Consider the following 22,251-nt stretch of genomic DNA (forward strand, 5'->3'; position numbering starts at 1 on the left):
GCACACTTGAAGCAAGTTGGGATGTCTCTCCTGTGGTTGAAAAATCTCAAGAGTAGAAGCAGGGTGACGATTTAGTTCCTGTGAGTTGAGTTTGGACCCATGAAGCCCTATCAGACTCCATTCTGTTCTAATGAGGCATGATCTTTCCACAGTTAGATTTCAAAGCCAGGAAGCTTTGGCTTCTCCACATTCTCCCTCTTTCCTCTCTCCAGCATTTGGTCTGTCCTTCTTCCAGGCCTCTCCTGGTTGACCCTTCTATTCCTTCTTTGTCCTTTATTTTTTGCTTCTGGCTTTCGGCTTCTGTGTCTTCTCCCCACAGGGAGGATCTGCAGAGCATTGCACAGGTAACTGCTATGCCATCATCCTCAGGCCTTATCTTCCTTCTCTGCTGCCCACCTTCCTCCTTCATCTCTGCTACTTTGTGGGAACCTGACTTGTCCAAAATGTTGGAAACTCTCCCTCCTGACATGCAGCTTCCATGCAGATGATTGCAGCTATAATTTCAGACATACTTGAAGGCACTGGAATGCAGTCTGCCCTGCGAACCTGCCTCCTGTATTCTCATTCATTCAGGCTTTCTTGATTCATTTCTATGGTTACTGAATACCTACTCTATGCCAGGCCCTTTGAAGGGCCCAGCAGGTTCTCCATGTCTCCTTTCTTGTGGTGCTTTGGGTCTAGTGGAGGAGCTAAATGCAAATCATAGAGGCGTAACTCAGCCTGTTACAGATCTTGGTAAGAATTGTTAAGGAAAGGAGTTATGAGCCCATGAAGCAGGAGCCACCCTGGTTGGAGAAGCCAGGGAAGTTCCTCCCAGGGCAGTACAAGGGATGAAAGGCAGTTAGTCAAGTGAGGATAAAGAAGCATGTTCCAGCAGAGGGAAACACACATGCAGCCAACACAAGATGGGAGAGTGGTTTTGAATTCTGCACTGCTCACTATTCTTAGTTCATGAATAGAGACAAAAACTCTGCCTTCAAGGAACTTCTATGTGAGTGAAGACTATTGGCAGTAAGGACAAACAAAGAGGATACCTTCTGGTACTGACTGATTTAATAGAGAAAATGCATTTGTTTGAATGATGTGGAGGAGGTCAGTGTCTCTGGAGTGCAGTGAGCAAATGGAGAATGGATGAGGGTGTATTCAAGACATAGCCAGCGACCACCTTGGTCTTATGAGTGATGGTATGGTCTTCTGGAAGCTCTAAGAAGCCTCTGGTATTTCTTTCTTTTTTTTTTTTTTTAAGATTTTATTTATTTATTTGACAGACAGAGATCACAAGTAGGCAGAGAGGCAGCAGAGAGAGAGGAGGAAGCAGGCTCTCTGCTGAGCAGAGAGCCCGATGCGGGACTTGATTCCAGGACCCTGGGATCATGACCTGAGCCGAAGGCAGAGGCTTTAACCCACTGAGCCACCCAGGCACCCCGCCTCTGGGATTTCTTAAGTAGGAAGATGAGATGATAGGATTCAGACTTCAGAAAGGTCACTAAGGTCTCAGAGCAAATCCATGGAGTGGATGAGATCTCTGGGCAGTGAAGACCAAATACCCAGCCCTGAACTCAGAGAGGACAGAACTTTCCTCTGTGAGCTGGACAAGTTACTAAAGTCTCATTTTTCTCACCATAAACTGGAGGTTATGATAAGCGCTCCCAGGTTCCTGGCAACCATCTAATGAGATGATATTTTACGCAGCCGTGTGTGAAATCTTGCATAGGGTTTACACACCCAACAACTCCTCTCCTTCCACATGCATCCAACTGTCTTTGGACAAATGACACAAGGTCTTGAGTGGACATGTTTTGATCATGACATGCAAATTTTATTTTTATTTTATTTTTTAAAGGTTTATGTATTTACTTGAGAGAAAGAGAGAGAGCCTAAGTGGGAGGGACAGAGGGAGAGAATCCCAAGCAGACTCCCTTGCTGGGTACAGAGCTGGGGCTTGATCTCAGACACTGAGATCATGACCTGAGCAGAAATGCAAGAGACAACAGGCAATTGACTGGCCACCCAGGTGTCCCCTGAGGTGTCGATTTTAAATGGGGCCCTAATCAATTAGATGGCATGTTAGAGTCTCAACAGTTTCGCAAAGGCTTAAGTCATTCATAAGTTAAAAGTGAGGAATACTCTGGAGCTCCATTTGCATTTTGAACTTTCAAAATGTTTTACAAACATCTCAATACAGCTTTCTAGTGCTTCAGAGGCCTCAGCTACCCCCACTGTCTCTGAAGGCATGTGAAGGGAAGGGTTGTCAGAACTAGAAACAAAAAAGGGCTTGGACGGTCATGGTCGGGGATATGAGATGAAGAATTTCTTCAGAGAGAGTCTTCATAAAGCCAGTTTCTTTCATTTCTATAACATTTCAGCTTAATCTGGTGGACTTAGACCCTGGCTTTAGCCCCTGGCTCCAGGTCCTATTATTTTACCTTGCTTATAATTCTTATTCTAACCTACAAGTCTCCTGCCTTGAACACACCCAAGAAACCCAGTGAGCAACTGGCATGAAAGAAGCAAACGACATTCATGAAAATCACATATCTTCCACTTGGCTGGAATGCATCTTTTACCATTTGAAGGAAATAAAGAAGAATATTCTCTGTATGAGAGAATCAATCGTTCTAGGAGATCAAAACCAGTTGTAACAACCACTGGGATCTTGCTTCTATGAATAGTCCTCTGAATGATAATGAGACAGTGAAAGAAAGGATGGATGATTAGAAGGTTTTGGTGACATAAATCTCATGGCCAAGGCAGTTTTTTCACAATTGGAACAGGACTATCCTTGAGGGGTTTTGTTGTTGTTGTTGTTGTTGTTTTGTTTGTTTTACAGTTGGACACCAAAGAATATGCCATAACTCAATGTTCCTACATGCAATTATATTCAGTCCAGGAGGTGGAAAGAAGGTAAATAGTTGCAAGCAGGAGAGAAATATATATATTTTTTAATTCATAAAGAAACGGAGCTCAACTGGACTGCTAGAAAGATCCTTCCCTGTGATGGGTTGTACATAATCAAATGGAGACACATTGAAATTTGTGGAATAGAGGGACTTCTCTGATCTGAAGCATTGCTCAGGGGTAGGAGAGGCTGACTTCACTAAAGCATTGCTCAGGGGACTAGGTGAGGCTGGCATGAATAGATGGGTTTGTGCTCTGCATTGGAGAGTAGAAGTTGCTTACCACGCAAAGCCTGGATCATATGAAGAATAAATGAGATAATGCAGAATCAAAGCTGGATTAAGTGGTGATGGATGATAATTGAAGTTTAGTGCGGGGAAAAATTACCAGCCTGTATCTAAGTGTTCATATTTCTATAAATCTTGCTCTACATTGTGATATATCATCTATACATGCTAGTAATGAACAGAAGCATAATTTGTATCATTCCTTTCATACAGAGATAGGTCTTGTAGGGAGCAGTCAGAGATTTCCTTGTGTGCTCATTTAGGCTTATTTCTCCTGCTCAGTCTTACCTTGGAGCTTGGGAAATCTGACTAAAAACACTAACAGTCTATCTGCTGGCAGTTTGCCAACCTTTGCCTTGAGAAAATATAGTATGTTTCCTCCAGATAGATCATGTGAACCTAAAATCTATTAACCATCATAGGCAGCTTGAGCATTAGGAGAGTAGGTTAGAACAGCACTGCTCTGGTCTGTGGATCAGAGTTGATGAGAGGAAGTATTGAAAGCAACCATGTAGGGGCTTTTACAGTAACTTGAATGGCCATAATGCCTAAATTCAGCACTTGAAATGAGATGACGATTATCACCTGCAATGATCTGAAAACTAAAAAACAAAACAAAACAAAAAAAACAAAAAAATAAATAATCAAACAAAATAACAGGTCCTTCATCACAAGAGTATAAAAAGCTCCCAGTTCAAGATATCAACACAAGTCAGTATGATCCACTTTGTTCTTTGATTCTAACCCATGGATCTGACGGATGGGAGAGGTCACTTACCCACCTGTGTTGGAGTCATTGGACCTCCACTTGGGAAAATGCTATGGACTCTTGAAACAGTCCTTATCTCAAGCATGGGGAAAGGAGTGGTAATTTAAGAAGGTCAAGCTCTACACTTATAATTCCAATGTTTGTTGTTGTTGTTTTTATATTTTGTTTATTTGAGAGAGAGAGAGCAAGAGAGACAGCACGAGTTGGGGAGGGGCAAAGCGAGAGGGAGAAGTAGGCTCCCTGCTGAGCAGAGCGCGCAACAGGGGGTTCCATCCTACGACCCCAGGATGATGACCTGAACTGAAGGTAGATGCTCAACCCACTTAGACACTAATGCTCCCCATTAGTTTTTAACTGATTACCATACACTGACTACTATGGGTTCTAGGCCTACAATTATGAAAAACAAGCTCTCCCTGAATCAAAGAATTTAAAGTCCAGTTGAAAAGACTAATAAACAGATGGTTACAATAGACTCTGATTAAGTCAACAAAATCTGTTTTCTTCCCTTCCTTCTTGTCCCGTCTTCCAGAAATACTTACTGCTTGTTACTTTAAACATCATGTGTTATGCTGAAGATAAAGGGCATATAGGACTGAATAAGGACACTGCCTTCCCTCTCACACAGGGATTTCATCTTTATCAGAAAAGAGCCCTAAACTAGGTAACCACAGAGTTTAATTAATTACTTGTATTAATTGATTACTTTATTCAATAGAGCAGTAATTATTGCAGGGTAAATAAAGCCATGACACATGTATTAGAATGATCAGAACATGATTCAACTTATGTTGACGACTGGTGAGCCAAGTGGGGAAAATGTCTATGAGGGTGGGATTTTTGAACTGAGCTCCAGAGGGTGAATGGAAGTTATCTCTGTGAACAGGAGGACAAAGAATATCCTAGGCAGAGAGAGCAGCATGTCTGAAGGTCCTGGGACACAAAGGAAACCAATTTGGCTCCGGTGCTATGAAAGAGGGCCTTATCTTGCTAACTTAAGACTGTTATGGTCTATGTCTTCCTTACACCTGCTAGTCTGGCTCTCACTTTATACCTTTTTTTTTTTTTTTTTTTCTTCCCCATAAATCAAGAAGCCCAAGTAATTGGATTCATCCCTACTCTCAATCAGGAGAATGCCTTGCTTTAACAAATGAGAGCCGTTTCTTTCTTCTGAGAACTCCCCTTCTCCCAGTCCATTGCTGGGACCATAGGGATGAATTTGATTACCCCATTCTGGATTATTGGATTAAACTGACCCATTCAAAAAGTCAGCACCTCCTCTGCCCTATATTTCCTTTGCTTTGGCTAAACAACACTCCTGGTCAGTTGTCTTGAATACTAACTAATGCTGAGCCTCCTATCTCCTCTCTTAGCAAACCTTGTAAATAGAACACCTGGCTGGCCCAAAGAACTCTTCCTCTCATGGCTAGAAGTGCTGCCCACCTCCTCAGCATTTTCCCTGACTCAGGAGTTCTGGCTTTTTCTACCAACTTCAATCATCACTTCTCTGTTCAAATCTTGTCCTGATTTATAGCAGGTTCTCATAAAATATGATATGCTGAAAAGAGAGTATACTTTGGGTCCAGATCAACAAGAATTCAAATCTAATTCTGACATTTCCTGCTTGTGTGACCCTGGGAAAGTCAATCACACTCTCTGAGTTCCAGTGTCCTGGTTGGATGTTACATACAACTAATGTATCATTGAACATTACATTTAAAAAAACAAAACAAAACAAACAAACAAAAAAAACCCAAATTAATGATGTACTATATGTTGGCTAATTGAATAGAATAATAATATAATAAAATGTTAAAAAATAAAAATATACATCTGAAAAAAAAGAAGCTAATGAAATGCTTAGCTTATAGGCTTGTTGTAAGCATTAACTGAGGCATTGTGCTGAAAGCATCTAATTCTCACTGAATGATTCTTCTTTTAGCCACCCAGTTTTTCGTTAAAGCCCATTTGATCATGATAAAAAACTAACTCAGACAGAAAAGACACTGCAGCCACGCAACAGACAAATGACTAGAAACTCACATTGTTAATTACAGTCTCAGCCCTCCTCACTGAGGAATCTGACACAGACACATGTTGTGTTTTTATTAATATTTCATTTAGCCAACATACTATCACAGAAGCCAGTCTATCTCCATGAACTTCTCTTTAACTTTTTTATTAGCTTATTAATGGGATTGGGGAGATGGATATCATTTAATGGGACATTTCTCCCTCCCTATAAAAAGCATGACATTCGTAAATTAAAGAGGTCATACATTTGCATCCAGCTGAGGGGGTCATCTGGCTGGCTCAGATTCGTAATTCTGAATTCCACATCGCTGTATATTCTGCAAGGTAAAAAGACAGGAAGGAAGATAAACCAAGTGCAGGGGAAGAGACAGAGTGATGGGGAAGAGAATGCAGAAGCAAAGTGGTACCTAATATAAGAAGATTAACTCAATGCCATGGGTCATGTTAGCCTGGGTCCTGGGGAAGGAGGGCTAGAAGGTCAGAGCACCAAGGTTCTTTGAACTGGACACTTCCAGTCTGACAGGCAGGACAGAAGTCTTCAAGTGAGTTGACAAGTATGGAGTGCTTCCTGAGTGCCTGTCACTGTGTGAGGGTACCGAGCTTTAAAAGGCACAGTCCTTGACCTAGAAGAACTGCTGTTCTATTGTAGGAGAGAAACTGTCAATACAACAGTATCAGAACATTGCACTAAGTACCATAATGGAAATATTTCCTATGAGCATTGATGATGAAGATGTAAAGTTTTTCTGGGGAAACCGAGAATGGCATCACAGAGGAAATGAACTTACGTCAGTTCACTAGAAGCAGCATGCTGAGATGGAGACTTATTTAGGGTGTACTCTTAGAGGGTCCAGGTAGTAAGGGAAGTAGGATAGTGCAGGGGAAGCACCATGCAAAGATGTGCTTTCAAATTGCACCAGAAAGGTTGTCCTCCCTAAGGCAAGGGCTAGAGCTTTTATTTGCCCTCATAGGTCAATCATTTGCCCTGGGTGGGTTGTTGGGTGTATGGGGTCACCTCATGGAAATCTATAGAAGAGGTGGGTTCTGAAAGCCAAAGGCAAGCTTCGGAATAATTAACATCAGCCGCCACCTATCTGTACCTGTGTTGTGCTTGGAAACTGGGCGGGGCACTCACAGCATCAGCTAGAGGAACACTTGAGGAAGCTCCTTTAGTTCTATGAGTTGGAAGATGTTCCATCATCTCCTGTGGAGAAGCAAAAGCAAGAATCAAAAGAAAGTTGGCAGGATTAGTTTTCCTTAGAAAGCATCAGCAGTCAGGTGTGGGTGAACGGGGGTGGGGGCTAGGCAAAGGGGATAAGGGTGAGATTTTGGTTTAACAACATGGACTTGGGAGTGAAATCAATCTGGGTTTGAATTCTGAGTGTTTCTTATGGACTATGTGACCTTCACAATACATATTACTTTCCCTGGCCTCAGTGTCTTCGTCTGTTGAATGGTCATGGTATGGCTACCTTTCAGGATTGTGAGAATGAAATGAGACAATGGAGGGAAACCACTGAGCCCAATGCCTGCAGCATATTAACTTTCAATAAATGGTAGTCATCCCAATTATTATAAAGCTGGAAATACTGAGTTTTGAAAATCTTGAATTCTATTTCAAGGACTTTGGATTTTATCCAGAAATAATGATGATGGTGTTGATGATGGTGTTAATAATAACAGCAACAATAAGAATTTAGAGGAGAGATTGTAAGCCAAAGCAGCCTTTTAAAAAGTAGGAAACCTGCAGGTCTGTGCTTGAGAAAGATACATCAGTCAACTCTGTGGAGAATGGATTGGAGACAGGAAGAGAGGATGGGCAGGCAACCAGGTATGGGGCTCTCTCAATACACTATATAAGAGAAAATGAGGGTTTTAGCTTCGTCAAAAACATGGGCCAGGAAGAGGCTGAGCCAGGACCAGAGCGACGCCAATGAAATCCCATAGCAACAGGGCTCAAACTGCATGCTTGGGCTCTGTGTCTGCTAAGATAAGCCACTCCTATTTCATGCAGTATAAAGGTAGTAGAGAGGGGCAGGCAACTGGGTGTCTCAATTGGCTGAGCAGCAGACTCTTGATTTCAGCTCAGGTCATAATCTTGGGGTCTGGAGATCAGACTCCTCTCCAGGCTTTGCGTTCAGATGGAGTCTGCTTGATTCTCTCCTTCTCCTTTTGCACACCCCTCCCCCCATTCATATGCATGCTCTCTCTCTCTCTCTCACTCTCTCTCTCTCAAGTAAATAAGGAAATCTTTAAAAAAATATATAAAAGCAATAGAGAGTAGCATCCTGCTCTGAGTAAGACCTTTTATTAATGAGAAACTGGCTTTGCGGATGCAGGTGGCCTTGGTAGGGATGATTTCAATGATGCTCCCAAGCCTTCTCTGTCACTTGTATTGAGTATGTGTGTACTCTAATTCATTAATGAAAGGACAAAAGAGGACTCTGAACATACTTCACTCTCACCATTAGCTGGAAGAGTTTTGTGATGAAACTCCTTGAGCATAATGAAATTGCTGCTTCTGCTGAAAGCCCATCTCTTTATGGATTGCCCTTGGTTACAATCTTTGATGAAAATGGGGAAACATGCTGTATTAAGTTGGTTTTAAAAAGGCCCACTACTATGACCCTGCTCTGGAAAAAATCAATAGCCATATTTCAAAAGATAAATACAAATAAAAAAGTCCTGCTCAACTTTGCTGAATTTCCACCTGTCCTCAGAAGCAAGATGGTTGGAAGAAAGCTCATTACCTCTAGATGAGACTGAGTTCAAGTTAGTGATGGGCCACGTCCCTTCCAGCTCTAACTTTCTAACTCTGTGACTTCCTGAATTGTATTTATAATAAGGGAAGTTAACAGTTCTATGAGTCATCACTCTGTGGCAGGCATTGTGTTAACCACTTTATATGTGGTATCTTTTTTAGATTTCATAGTAACTGTAGATACAACTATATTCCCATTTTACAGATAGGGATACTGAGGACTGATGAAGTCAAACAGAGAGGGAGGGAGGAGGACTGACATCAGGAGTCCAATATATCCAGTTCCAAGCTCTATGAACTCTGATTTCCGCCCCTTGCCTCTTCCTTTGACACATCCCTAATGATGCTAATCTTTTGACATTCAGAACATATCCCCCACCTGGTCACTTAGCAGATATTGATTAAAAGCCCTGGATGTTTCGTAATCTCTCTGGTTGTCAATGACAGTCAATCACAGTGCTTACTCTTGCCGTGGGCCTCAGAGACGTGATCCCCAGCATCCTGTGCTATTCTGTGCTTGTGTAAGGGGTGGGATTCATTACCCCAACCACAGTAACAGCCTAAATGCTAAGACTTGTTTCCCACTTCTGTGCTTCCCTCACACCATCCATTGACAACTTGATGCAGCAAAGACTCAAAAATAGATATTTTTCCTGTCAAATCAAAATTTTTTGGAGTAATTTGACTATAGCTTGGCAGATCTCGTTTCTTAGGCTTTCTGCACTGTTGATGGTAGTTATATAACCCCACAGATTTATCCTAAAGGAATGCATAGTTCATAGCCTTTCAAAAGTTGGCATCCTACATCACAGGATCTATATATATGTAGACTTGTGTTTAAGTAAGAAATTTAGATAAGATTCCTTGATAAGTATAGAAGCCCATTTGTGTTGTAATTCCACACTATGTAATGAGTGCCTCTTATGAGCTGAGACATTACTAAGAGCTGTCATGCAGTGATAAGAAAATACTACAGCGTTAGCCTTACATGTCTTATCACTTAGCAGGGAAAGAATAAACAGAAAATTACCTATATGTATTTTTTAGAATTCTATATGACGTATTTGTATATTGATGCATGCGTCTTGATAGATAAATATGAATCTATCTGCATATTATAATCGATTATATTACGATCTATATTATATATTATATATCATAATCCATAATCTATTGATGCATATTATTAATAACATTAATAATAATGAATTAATACATATTAATTTATCTATTCACTCAACAAACATTTATTGATCATTTGTTACAATATGAGACCGTCCTTAGAAGTGATGTACTCTCCTGTTTTCAGGGCAAGAGGCTCATTTTTATGTTGGAGCAAGTACAGAAACATATGTACTTCCAAGATTTAACTTCCACACACCTTTGTACCCTAGCTCCCAGCGGCTACTGGCTCAGTGACTTTGGGTGCATCATTTAACCTCTACTTCATCTCACCTGTAAAAATAGAAATGATAATAGTACTTTCTTTAGAGGGTTTCTGTAAGGACTGAAAGACATTGTAAGTTCACAAGCTTAGTTCAGGCACAAGGAAAGTCCTTCATCCTTGCTAGCTATTATTATTCAAAACTAGAGAAGCTGGGGCACCTGGGTGGCTCAATTGATTAAGTGTCTGCCTTCCGCTTAAGTCCTCATCCCAGGGTCCTGCGGCCGGGTCCCTGCTCAGCAGGGAGTCTGCTTCTCCCTCTCTCTCTGCTGTTTCCCCTGCTTGTGCTCGCTCACTCTTTTTCTCCCAAATAAATAAATAAAATCTTAAAAACAACAACAACAACTGGAGAAACTGGATGGGGAAGAGAGGAGTGGGTGCCTAGCAGCAGTTACTGTCTGATGATTTCCTGCGGGAGACCTCTCGCAGACAACCTCCAGATTCTTCACCTCAATTTCTCTGTTCAGGAGGGGGTCAGGGCCCTGGCGAACGGGATTAGAAAAGCTGCTGTCTGTTCCATGTCACCATGGAGCTACCACTCACCTATGAACATAGAACTAGAGCTCCAAGTGGGTGGAAAACAAAACAAAACAAAACCAAACCCCTCTATTTCCAGAAGTCTAGAAATTTCCTTTTCCTTGAGCATCTTGCACATTAGATTTTCAGACGTGAGCAGATGACAAGATGCTAAGGGGTCCTGGAGGACAGTTAAGCGGAGCCAGAACAATTCCCAGAGCTTGGTGTAAATGCTCTTCCCTGGGTGATTGGCTGACTGGATTTCTGAGACATGACTTGAGAACAAAAAGCCAGAGTTTACTAGTTGAGCCTCAACTAGTTTACTAGTTGAGAAACCACCAACTGCTTGCTAGAACCATAGAAGTGAATGAAGTTCACTCTAGTGCAAGTTTTAGTACTTGATACTCAGGTATGGGTTTCCTTTCCTGCTGTCCCAAGCGTCTAACCTTTGAATGACCATTTGGATTTCTATTAACTCAATTTGAACTTTATAGATAGTAGAGTTGTGTGTGTGTGTGTGTGTGTGTGTGTGTGTGTGTGTCTTAGCTGCCACCCCCACCCCTACAGTGGGTCCTTAGAAATAAGTTCCTTTGTCCTGCCCATCTTTATAACCTTGTTGTTTGTAGTATAGGACTGGCTTCCAGTAGTCGTTCAGTAAGACGTCATGATGACTGTTGTTGAGTTGATGAAAAAGTGATTCTTTTTAAAGATTTTATTTATTTATTTGACAGACAGAGATCACAAGTAGGCAGAGAGGCAGGCAGAGAGAGAGGAGGAAGCAGGCTCCCTGTTGAGCAGAGAGCCCATGCAGGACTCAATCTCAGGACCCTGGAATCATGACCTGAGCTGAACGCAGAGGCTTAACCCACTGGGCCACCCAGGCACCCCTGAAAAAGTGATTTTAACCTACAGTGGCTCCACATTGCTTATATAAGATCAAGCTGAATAACCTCAGTTTGGCAGTCATGCTTTCTTGTGAATGGAGGAATGGGAGAGTCACATCTTGAATATCCAGGTCTTTCTGCCTTTCCCACCCCAAATGAACCTTCTCTAAGGAGCTACCTCCCTCTCCAGATAAAACTAACTCACTGCCTCCTCCATGCTGTTTTCTTCTTAGACTTGTCAGTTTGAAAATGCAGCCTCTGATCTCCCCTGCCCCCATCCAGCCGTCTCATTTAGGGGGAAATGCCACGCCCTGCGTTACATCCATCATGATTTTTCAGCTCACACTGATAATCTCTCTTCTAAACTTGACTACTAAACATCTGTCTCTATCTCACATTACAGGGTTTGTTGATATGGACCATTTTCTTCCCCTCTTAATACTTGAAACTATGTTTACCCATCTAGATCATAGGCTTCCTGAGGGCCAGTAATTATAGATTTATTAGAGATTCTTGTGTAAAATAAGTGGTGGAGGTAGAGATGCAAAGAGAGAGAGAGAAAGAGAAACATTTTCCTGGAAAGGAAGATATCCTATTTCCTGGGCCAAGTAGTTTTCTTGTTAATAGTATTCCAGTCTCGAGCTCCCTGTTCAAGGATGGAGTACCTATTACAATCATCTGCATAAATAATATATGCTAAAATGCTTCTCTGTGCCACAAATATTGACCTTGTTTAATAATTGATGATGGACTCCAGTACTACCCTGGAACCATGCTGACACAGGTTTATGCCCTTGCCACGGGCTTGTATTTATAGCTTTTGTTTTCTTAAGCCTGAAATTTACCTAACTTTCTTTATGGAAGGATATTTTTCCCCTGAGGCTCTACTATGATACTGGAAACTGAATTCAGTGGGGTAAGTGTGGTGCAGATGAAAGGGAGGTGTTTCACTCTATCATCTTAAAGAAAGCTAAGCTTCCTTCCTTTCAATGATGTTCCTAACATGTTCCTACTTGTATCATAATTTTTCAAGATCTCAATATTGCCAAAATAATAATAATAATAATACAAACAGCTGAAATTTAGTGAACATGTACTAAGTGCCAGGTTCCCTTCACAGCTCTTTATCATGTGGTCTCATTTAATCCTCAGAAGAATTCCATGAGGGAAGAACTATGATGATGTTTATCCCACAGATGAGGAAAAATGGAATATGGGAGGTTAAGTACTGTGTGAAACACACTTCTGGAGAGGCAATGTTCTGATTTCCACATCAACAATGTGATTAAAAACCTTAGTCTCTAAATACTATGATAAATTGACTTTCTGTTTGTACATCCATGTAGCAGAAAATGACTGGTTTTTCTTTCTAATCACCTGTTCTTATGGGAAGAGCTCTTTGCTTTTCCCTCACTCCTGAGCTTTCTGTCAGCAGTTGGTTCATGGTGAATAATTTAATAATGGGCCTTTGACCCAAGTCCAGCGTGGGGATGGTTGCAAAAATGATCTCAATTTTGCACCGTCCCTGTTTCCATGCCCTTTCCAGGACTTGGAAGCTCTCACCATTAAGTTCCTCCCTTCAATACACAATGACTTTATAGACTTAGTGTGGCCAATGGAATGCTGCAGAAGTGTTGTGTTAATCTAAAATCTAGACCTCAAGGTGTCTTGTGAATCTCTACCCTCTCTTAGAATCATGCCACTGCCATGAAAAAAGTCTGGGCTAAGTTGCTGAAGGAGAGAAGCATATAGGAGAACATGGTTTTTCTAGATAAATTTACTCTAAAATAATCAGCCTGCCATTGCCCAAATCTGCAGAAAGCCCATGCAAGAGCAACAGAGTCAGTTATCCCACAGTTGACATCAGATGTACCAGTGAGCCCACCTGACATTTACAGAACCGCCAAGCCCACTTGCAGACTCATTCACAAGAATGAATTATCGTTATCATTTAAATGATGTTTTAGAGTGATTATGAAGGAAGAGCTAACTAATGTATCTGCCTCGCAAAGACCTCCTGAAATTTTCACTTGTAGTTATTTGAGAGTGATCTTCACTGATATTGCTGAGCTATCAGGATTTAAGCAGAAACAGCTGGTGGTCACTTCTATCTGAAAAGAGATCATTTGCAAAAAAAAAAAAAAAAAAAAAAAAAAAAGCCAGTCCAGAAGAAACAGATATGAAAGATTAACTAAACACATTTATGATAATATTCTTTGATCATTTAGATCCACCAGTGCTTGAAATGAGAATGTTTTTGTTACTTTTATTTATTTAAGATTTTAAATTTTTAAATTTTTTTTATTAACATATAATGTATTACTAGCTCCAAGGGCACAGGTCTGTGAATCGCCATGTTTACACACTTCACAGCACTCACCATAGCACATACCCTCCCCAATGTCCATAACCCAATATTTAAGTTTTTATTTTAATTCCAGTCAGTTAACCTACAGTGTTTTATTAGTTCCAGGTATACAATAGAGTGATTCAACATGAAGCCAGGATATCCTTGAATTTTCTTATAACATAGCTCATAAATTCCCTTTATTTTTATTTTTCCATTTTTCATTATAGTAGTGTGATGTGGCTGTTTTTTATCAAACAAGGGTTCTGATTAATATGATCACTGTAGACTTCTCCGTGGCTCTAACAAATATCATCAAATCCCTTACCTTTATCTGTCCTTCTGCTCACACAGGCCTTCATCAGAGAATGTCCTCTACTCATATCTCTACCCAGAACTTAATCATTTGATGCCCAAACTCTGTTTCAAAATCTTACGAATAAAAGGTGAAGGAGTAAAAATGGAGTTAATTAGCAAGAGCCAGAATGGAAGTCACTGAGAATGGAATGGGAGGCATACCACACCTTGAAGCCGACACGAATTGAGGTCTAACTCATTAATTCATACACTGAACAGGTAGTCACTGAGTAACTCCATATATCCAGTACTGTGCTAGGTCCTGGGAATGTACAGGATGAGGCAGAAAATTCTCTTGCTCCCAGGAAGTTGATTTTTTTAGGGAAGAGGTAGATACACATGATGAATGAAAAAGCAAATGGACAAGGTAATTTCAGACAAGGATACACGGTTTATTGTCAACACAGTGAGGCAGCAGAACGAAAGTGACTCATGTGGACCTGGAAGGGATGGAGTCCTGGAGGAACCCTCCCTTAAGAAGTGATATTGATCAGAGACCAGGAGAATGAGAAGCAACTAGCTTAAAAATCATCTGAGGGAGGGGCATTTCGGGCAGAGGTAAATCCAGTACAAAGGTTTAAGATGAGCACATGTTTTTGTGTCTTGAGGACCAAGGAAACAGTGTAGTAAAGCAAAGGGAGTGTGGGAAGGCTTGCCAGGAGCTGAGGTTGAGGAAGTGGCCAGAGTCTTTCAGCCATAGTTAGTGGGAGTTTGGATTTTATTCTGAGTGTGAAGGAAAGCTGTTGAGGGTTTTTAATAGCAGAATGTCAGGATCAATTTTATAGGTTTAACATATAAAAGCTATATGAAGAGTGGATAGTAGGGTCAAGAGTGATCACAAAGAGAGATCTGTTAAAAGGTTTTGTGACAGTTCAAGCAAGAGCTGGTGGTGAAAACAGACTACAGAGGAAGCCACATCTACAGATGAAATGAGAATTAGTATTAGTGCTGCCACATAGTAGAAGGAAGTGACCTGGAGTTTTCAGCACAGCCTGACTAGACAGTCATAGATACACAGGCACCCAGACACATAAGCACACATGCACAGACACACGCACACACACACACACAAACACACCACAGACACATGTGAAAAAAGAAACACAAACACACACAGACATACAGACACACTCAGCCACACAGACATGGACACAGACACAGACACAACTAAATCTCATTGCTAATCATATTGAATTTAAAATCAAAGAAAATCACCCAAGTTTAAAAAACTTAACAGATATTTTACTTTATTTTTTAAAAGATTTTATTTTTTATTTGAGAGAGAGAGAGTGAGAGAGAAAAAGAAAGCACGAGCATGGGGGAGGGGTCAGGGAGAGAGAGAGGCAGATTCCCTGCTGAGCAGGGAGTCTGATGTGGGACTCCATCCTAGGACCCTATGACGATCATGACCTGAGTGGAAGGCAGATGTTTAACCAGCTGAGCCACCTAGGCACCCCTGAGAAGCTATTTTAAACTTCCATTATGGTTTTGCATTTCTAGATGAAATAAATTTATGATAAATATCTAGGATGTACTCAGATTCATATACACACATATGTTTAGCTTTATAAAATTAGAATACTCATGAAATGTATCTAATTTTATCTGCTTTATCACTTGACATTAAATGTATCCATTCAAAAAAATTTATCCATTCAACAAATATTTATTGAATGCCAATTATCTGCCAAGTACTTTTCTAGGACCCGAAGTTGAAACCAGGAGACAAAAGAAACAAAGCTTATTGTGACCATCCTGGAGCATACGTCCCAGTTTGGAAGGTGGTAAGTAGAATATACAAATTTTAGGTGAGGATAGGAGCTAAGGAGAAATGCAAGAGAGTGTTGGGAAGAGTTGAGATTTTTAGAGATAGAAGCATGGTATATTTCCATTATCTTAAATAATTACCCAAATAGCTTCATGGCTTCTCAATATCCATTATGCTAACTAAACTTTAAAAATCTTATTTTTAATAACAACATATATTCATTGTATTTAATACTCCTATTGAATTTGTACATTTTTATTGCTTTTAATTTTCTCTATTAAATAATAATTATATATTCTTCTCTATGGATACCTATGCTTCTCATGTTTCCATAAGGATGAACTTACTTAAGGCTCTTGAAACCCGTATTAAACTACCTTCCACAGAGAAGTTCAAATCTGTATTCCATGCTTCAATGTTTGAGAATGCCTTATTGCTGCACATTCACTTGGGCTCTTGCTTCATGAGACTAGATGCAAGAAAATATTGTCAACTCTAAAAGGCCTTACGACATATTTAGTTTTTAGCTAGGAAAGCTTATAAGAACCACTGCACTCATTATCAGCATTTTAGAGGGGAAAATTGAGAACCAGGAGAAATAAGTGCTTGGTTAGATCATCAGAGAATGATTAAATCATTAGACTATATCCCAGATTATCTACCTCCCAGTCCAAGACTCCTTGCCCTCCTTGATTAGTCATTCTCATCAAATAGCAAACCTTAAAGTACTCAGGAAAATTTCCTATAAGAGCAGCAAAACTTCTTTTGATATAACACCTCAAGGACTATGAACAATGGTGTTTCTTACCTTTTTCTATGACAATTTTATTTATAGTGAATGATCCCTGCAGCTTTCCTGTGCTCAGCACCAAGGAGAGCTCCAGCAAGCCTGTGGCCCTTGATGTTCCTCAGAATTTGAAGCTTATTTCCTGAATAATTTAGTATTGTCTGTCTTTGTTTCTGTCTTTAAGGAAGAACATTCTAAACTTTAAGAGAGATGATGTATTAATATTAGTCCCTATCTCTTAGAATAGACAGATTTGACAGAGAGGGCTAGCTGTTCATTTACATCAGGGCGGACATGGAACTGGATTCTTGTTAATGGAATACAAACAGAAATGATATGTACCACCTCCAGGTCTGGGACATAAAAACCCCATGGACATTCCTCTAAGCTCTTCCAGAACTTCTGGGGTATGGCACTCAGAAGAAACTTGGAAGTCACACATTGAACATGACAGAGCCATCGCAGACTTGAGCCACTGCTAGCCTGGATACCTCACCCGAGGAATGAGAAATAGACATCTTACTCGGCAAGCCATTGGATTCCTGAATTCTTTTTATTACAGTACTTTACGGTAGTTTGCCCTACGCTTCCTTGACATGTTTCTTTTGTTTTTAATACAAAAGCTTTCTGCATTTGTTTGAAATCCTCCCAAATATTTGCTATTCACACTTGACTCTCTAGTTCTCAAATTTTCTCTCCTTCCTTAAACTTAATTTTCTTCTTGCACATTTATATCAGTGGCTAACGCAGGCGAAATAGTAAGATCACCTAACCTGTACTCTCAGTTTCATCTCCTCTCACCCCTTCCACCAAGAGAACTTGATATAATGATGATCTACTGCACCCACCTCTTGCTCTATGTTGTGCCCATAACTTCTGCCTACCACAATGCTTTGCTTTTCAAGACCAAATCCATCCCCTTCCTTCTTCTTTTCCTTTTTTTTTCTTTCCACTGCTGTCTTTACCTCTGTCCTATCTTCATTCACCACCAAACTATGAGAAGCACCTATTCACGTCTCCCATGTTGACTTTTCTTACAGTCTCCTCCTTGTCCTTGAGATCTGGTGTGTTCCATGCTTTCTGAGGCTGAATCACTTTGCAGTCACATTATCACTGGCATTGTCTCAGCTCTACTCTTCTTGACCTCTCTCTACCTTTTGACCTTGTTCATCACTTTTTCCTAACTGGATCTTGCTTTCTTTTTTCTTTAAGTTACTGGTACTCTCCAGTTTTTCCACCTGTTTTTGTTTATTCTTAACCATTCTTCACCCTCTGGCTTTATGCTAAATGCATATGCTTTCTAAGGGACAGACTTCAGCACTCCTGAGCTGTCATCTCCTTCCAAGACTATTAATCATGGTTCTCTGGTCATATCAAAGTCATTTCTGGGCTTTGAATTTGCACACTTTCTATGACATTGTTCTTGTTACATCCGCTTGCCTTCATTTCCCAAATATTTACTGCAATCATATCCCTTCTTCCAGTTACCACTTAAATGTTCTATTCTCTATGAATCTTTCTCTGGATATCCCAGATGAAAATCCTATCTCTGTCTGAAATCTTTTTATATCATATATATATATATGTATATACATATATATATATGTGTATATATATATATATATACACTATGAAATATTTTAGAATGTAGTTATTTGAGTGGAGCCATACACACTGTTGGCACTCATGGAGTATCTCCTTCTTGATAGAAATAATAGTAGAACAAAAGAGAGATCCAAAGGTACTCTCGTCCTGGATAATATTGTGAAATTGCAACCACACAGCACACGCACAACCTGTGACCATCAGGATCCTGAGTATAAATTACAATTTACCTTGCAAGGCCTCATGCATCAAGCTCTGGGTGTGTTCTGTACCATTTTGTCTCTCTCTCTCTCTCACTCCCTCTCCTTCCTTTTTTTTTTTTTTTTTTTTGAGAATGATGAATCAGACTCATCATGGTATTCAATTAATTCCACACAGCTGACTCCTGAGGGAGTTTGTACCCAATGTCCTCTAACTGATGATCAATCATGCTCTTGTGGTTGGTACCCAAGGCAGCAGGCAGCAGGCCTTTGACAGGCTCCAGGTTGTCGAACAGAATGTGTCCCCATCCAAGCAGGAAAGGTTCCTGTGACCTTTGATGGCATTTGAGAGAAGTCATTTGCTCTGGCTTTTCTGAGGCCATATTGATCTCTGCCCAGGATTCAATTTTAGACAAACAGGCGACATAATTTATGTAAACTGGGCAGGTAATTAAACTCTCCTCCCAGGCGAAAAGGTCAGAGCAGAATATTTAAAGTTTCATTTCTAAGTGGAAGCAGTTAGCTAAAAAAAGAGAAAGAAATCTCACTGGGATTGTCTTGTTGCCAGCTGATACCCTGTAAATTATATGACCCAGATTATCTTCGTAAGAATAGGTCTGAATTCTCTTTGCTGAAGGAGCTGTAAAGAGTGAGAATACTCATGAAGCACTAAGTTTGCATATCCAAAATGACTGTGGGGCAGGATACTTAGTGCTCAACTGTGATGAAACAGTCAATAACTTTTTCAGAGTGATTTCCAAACAGTATCAGATGTAAATAAAAGTTAGGAATGCAGCATGAAGAATTTCCTTTCTTTTCCCCTGAACCATTTGAGAATCATTTGTTTACATGATGTCCCATCACCCTCAAATAATTAAGTATTCATTTTCTATAAGCAAGAACATTCTCCTGTATAATCAGAGCAACCATCAAAATCAAAAGGTAGCACTGATACATTACTACCTAATTGTTAGACCCCATTTAAGTGTCCCCAAGTACCCTAATTATAACAAAAGGATGCAGTTGAGTGTTGTAGTAAGACATTGTGTCTCTTTGGTTTCTTTGAGTCTAAGACAATTCCTTAGTCTTCCTTTGACTATCATGACTTTGATATTCTTGTAAGAGTACAGACCAGTGATTTTGTAGAACATTTCTTGATCTGGGTTTGTCTGCTGTCTCTTCATTATTAGGTTTGCAATATGCACCTTTGGTAGGAATATCACTGAAGTGATACTCTATCCTTCTCATTTTTTTCTTGTTTGGCAGGACACACATGATTTGCACTTGTCCTCTTACTGGTGATGTTTGACCACTTTATTAAGTGGATTCTGCTACACTTCACCACTATGAAATTACTCCTTTTTACATTGTGATTAATGCATTTTTTGAAGGGAGGTACTAGGGATGGAACTATGTTAGTATCTCACTGCTCCTCAACCTTTCAATTTATTCAGTGGATATATTTATATTAGTATAGACACTTGGATTCTTTTATTCAATAGCTCATAATCTATTACTCTTCTTATTTTTGATGTTCAATTGTCTGTGATTTGACTAGTAGGAACTCTTCTAAGCTGGCTTATGTGTCCTCTTGATATGTCCCCATCCATCTTCAAATATTTCTTTACATTCTAACCAATAAAGATGCTCCAGGCTCATTTTGTACTTTCCTGTCACAGCTTGGAATCAGCCATTTCTCCAAGGAATTCTGACTCCTTTTAGTGGAAAAAGTACTTAGGAAGCAAGATTTGAGCCCTAAGTGTGATCATTGCTGTTCGAATGATGCTGCTTTTAGATCTTTTCTGCGGACAGAGCTGGGGAGTATATGCATATACCCTAGATATGCATATGCACACATTTACATCTTATGCACTGCTGTATGTATCTGTTTATATACTAAAAACCATGGGATTATATCCATATCTGCAATTCCTGTTCAACACTACAGGGTTTTTTTGTGTTTTTCTCACATTTTATATATTGAACTCTGTTTTTTAATAGTGAGAATCTTGACTCCATTTTCCTTAATGCATTTATTTATTTGATCATGCCTGTTGTCTGTAAGACGCAGGGCTTACCCTGTGAGATTGCCCCCTCCCCCACACACATTTGCAAACACCATCTGTTCACCCTGCTTGGGCACTCATATCCTCCATGGACCATGCCGCTACCATGGGTACCCTCTTCACCCTGCCCAGGCCCTGACACACCTGTCGGCCACCACTGCTCCTCTCACCATGTAGATGTCCTCCTCCCATCGCTTGGGATTCAGTACCCCAGGCTGAGACGCTGCTGTTGTCGTTGCATGGCAGAGATATCGTCTCCCTGCTGCTTGGGCTCTGATACTTGTATTGGGCCCCCCAGGCTCCCCCATGTAGAAATTTCCCCACCTCTTTCAAGCTCTGATGTTGTGTGGGGTAATTCTCAGCATGAATTCTCCCTCACTCTCCTTGAGCTCTGACATCTGAAACCCAGTTGTCGATACAGTAATCTTCCTATGTGCATACTGCCCTTGCCCTGCTCAAGCCCAATAATACTAAAGATCACACTTACAAACAAATGCCTTCCAGAACCCACTCTGCTTCTGACATCCCATAGCAGGTCATCCCTTTATTAGAGTGTCATTCAACTGTTGAGTGACCCCAGCCCTCTGTGAGGCAGACACCCTCTCTACTTGGCTAAGGCTCCAAATTCTGTACTGAACCATCTCTTCCTGCCCCTTCCATACCTTTTCACTAAATCATTTAGGAAGGGAAAAGAAAGAGACACTGTTTGATATTTTTAGATAAATTATTTTTTAACTTTTAATTTGAAATGAATTTGACTCTTTTTCAGTTCAAAAATTCTGACATATTTGTCAGAACTTGGTCCTCAAGTAACTAAGATATTCTGGCACACATTTCTGTTTTCCAAAATAATTATTTTGTTATCTCGTGGTCCAATAAAAGCATCTGGTTTCTATAATCTTCTTAGGTAAGTTTGAACTTCTGACATTATGATATTAAGATCTATAAAATCAGTGTTTCCAGCAGAAAACAGATGGCACATGGAAATTATGATAACTTAAGTATAGTCTAATAAAGAGACTATTTGTAAAGCTGTGGGCTAGGCATAAACTCCACAAGGGGTCATGTGGGCCTTGGAGGTAATACCCACAGAGATGCCCTGTCCTTGGACCTTGTGTCTTTGTATACCTGCTCACAATCCTGTGGAGCTATTACTGTATCCAAGTCTCAGCATGGGTGGGCTGTGCTAGCTTCCTTCTTAGTGAGCCAGGGAGCATCTGGCCTCATCCATGTTAAATCCTTCCAAGCTACTCCCTGTGATCAGAAGTCTTCTTTTCCTTAGAGAGCATGGTTTCCCTTGATTCTATTCCTTTATTCTCCCCTGCTCCATGATTTCCTCTGTAGTTAGCCCTCAAAGTTCCAGTTCCTTACATATTAAAAAATAAATAAGAGATAAAAAGAAAAAAAAAAAACTTCTGGGAAATTCTTTCTTGAATTAGCCTTCTTTTCAAGGTGATCATGCCCCTGTAGACATAAGCAAACAATACTCTACCCTGAAACTCAGAGCTTGAGAGTAATGTCTTTCTTC

General features: G+C 40.3%; 1 long non-coding RNA gene across 1 annotated transcript in view; it reads left to right on the forward strand.

Moving 5' to 3' along the window:
* LOC116575335 overlaps positions 1 to 17,457 on the forward strand; it is a 34,872-nt gene extending 17,415 nt beyond the window's left edge. Inside the window, exons 2-3 of the long non-coding RNA XR_004279719.1 lie at positions 15,990 to 16,081; positions 17,204 to 17,457. This is a non-coding gene — a long non-coding RNA (uncharacterized LOC116575335). The remainder of the gene's footprint in view (positions 1 to 15,989; positions 16,082 to 17,203) is intronic.
* Positions 17,458 to 22,251: the final 4,794 nt, after the last annotated feature.

The sequence above is a fragment of the Mustela erminea genome, chromosome 16 (assembly GCF_009829155.1).
Source record: "Mustela erminea isolate mMusErm1 chromosome 16, mMusErm1.Pri, whole genome shotgun sequence".
Lineage (NCBI taxonomy): Eukaryota > Metazoa > Chordata > Mammalia > Carnivora > Mustelidae > Mustela > Mustela erminea.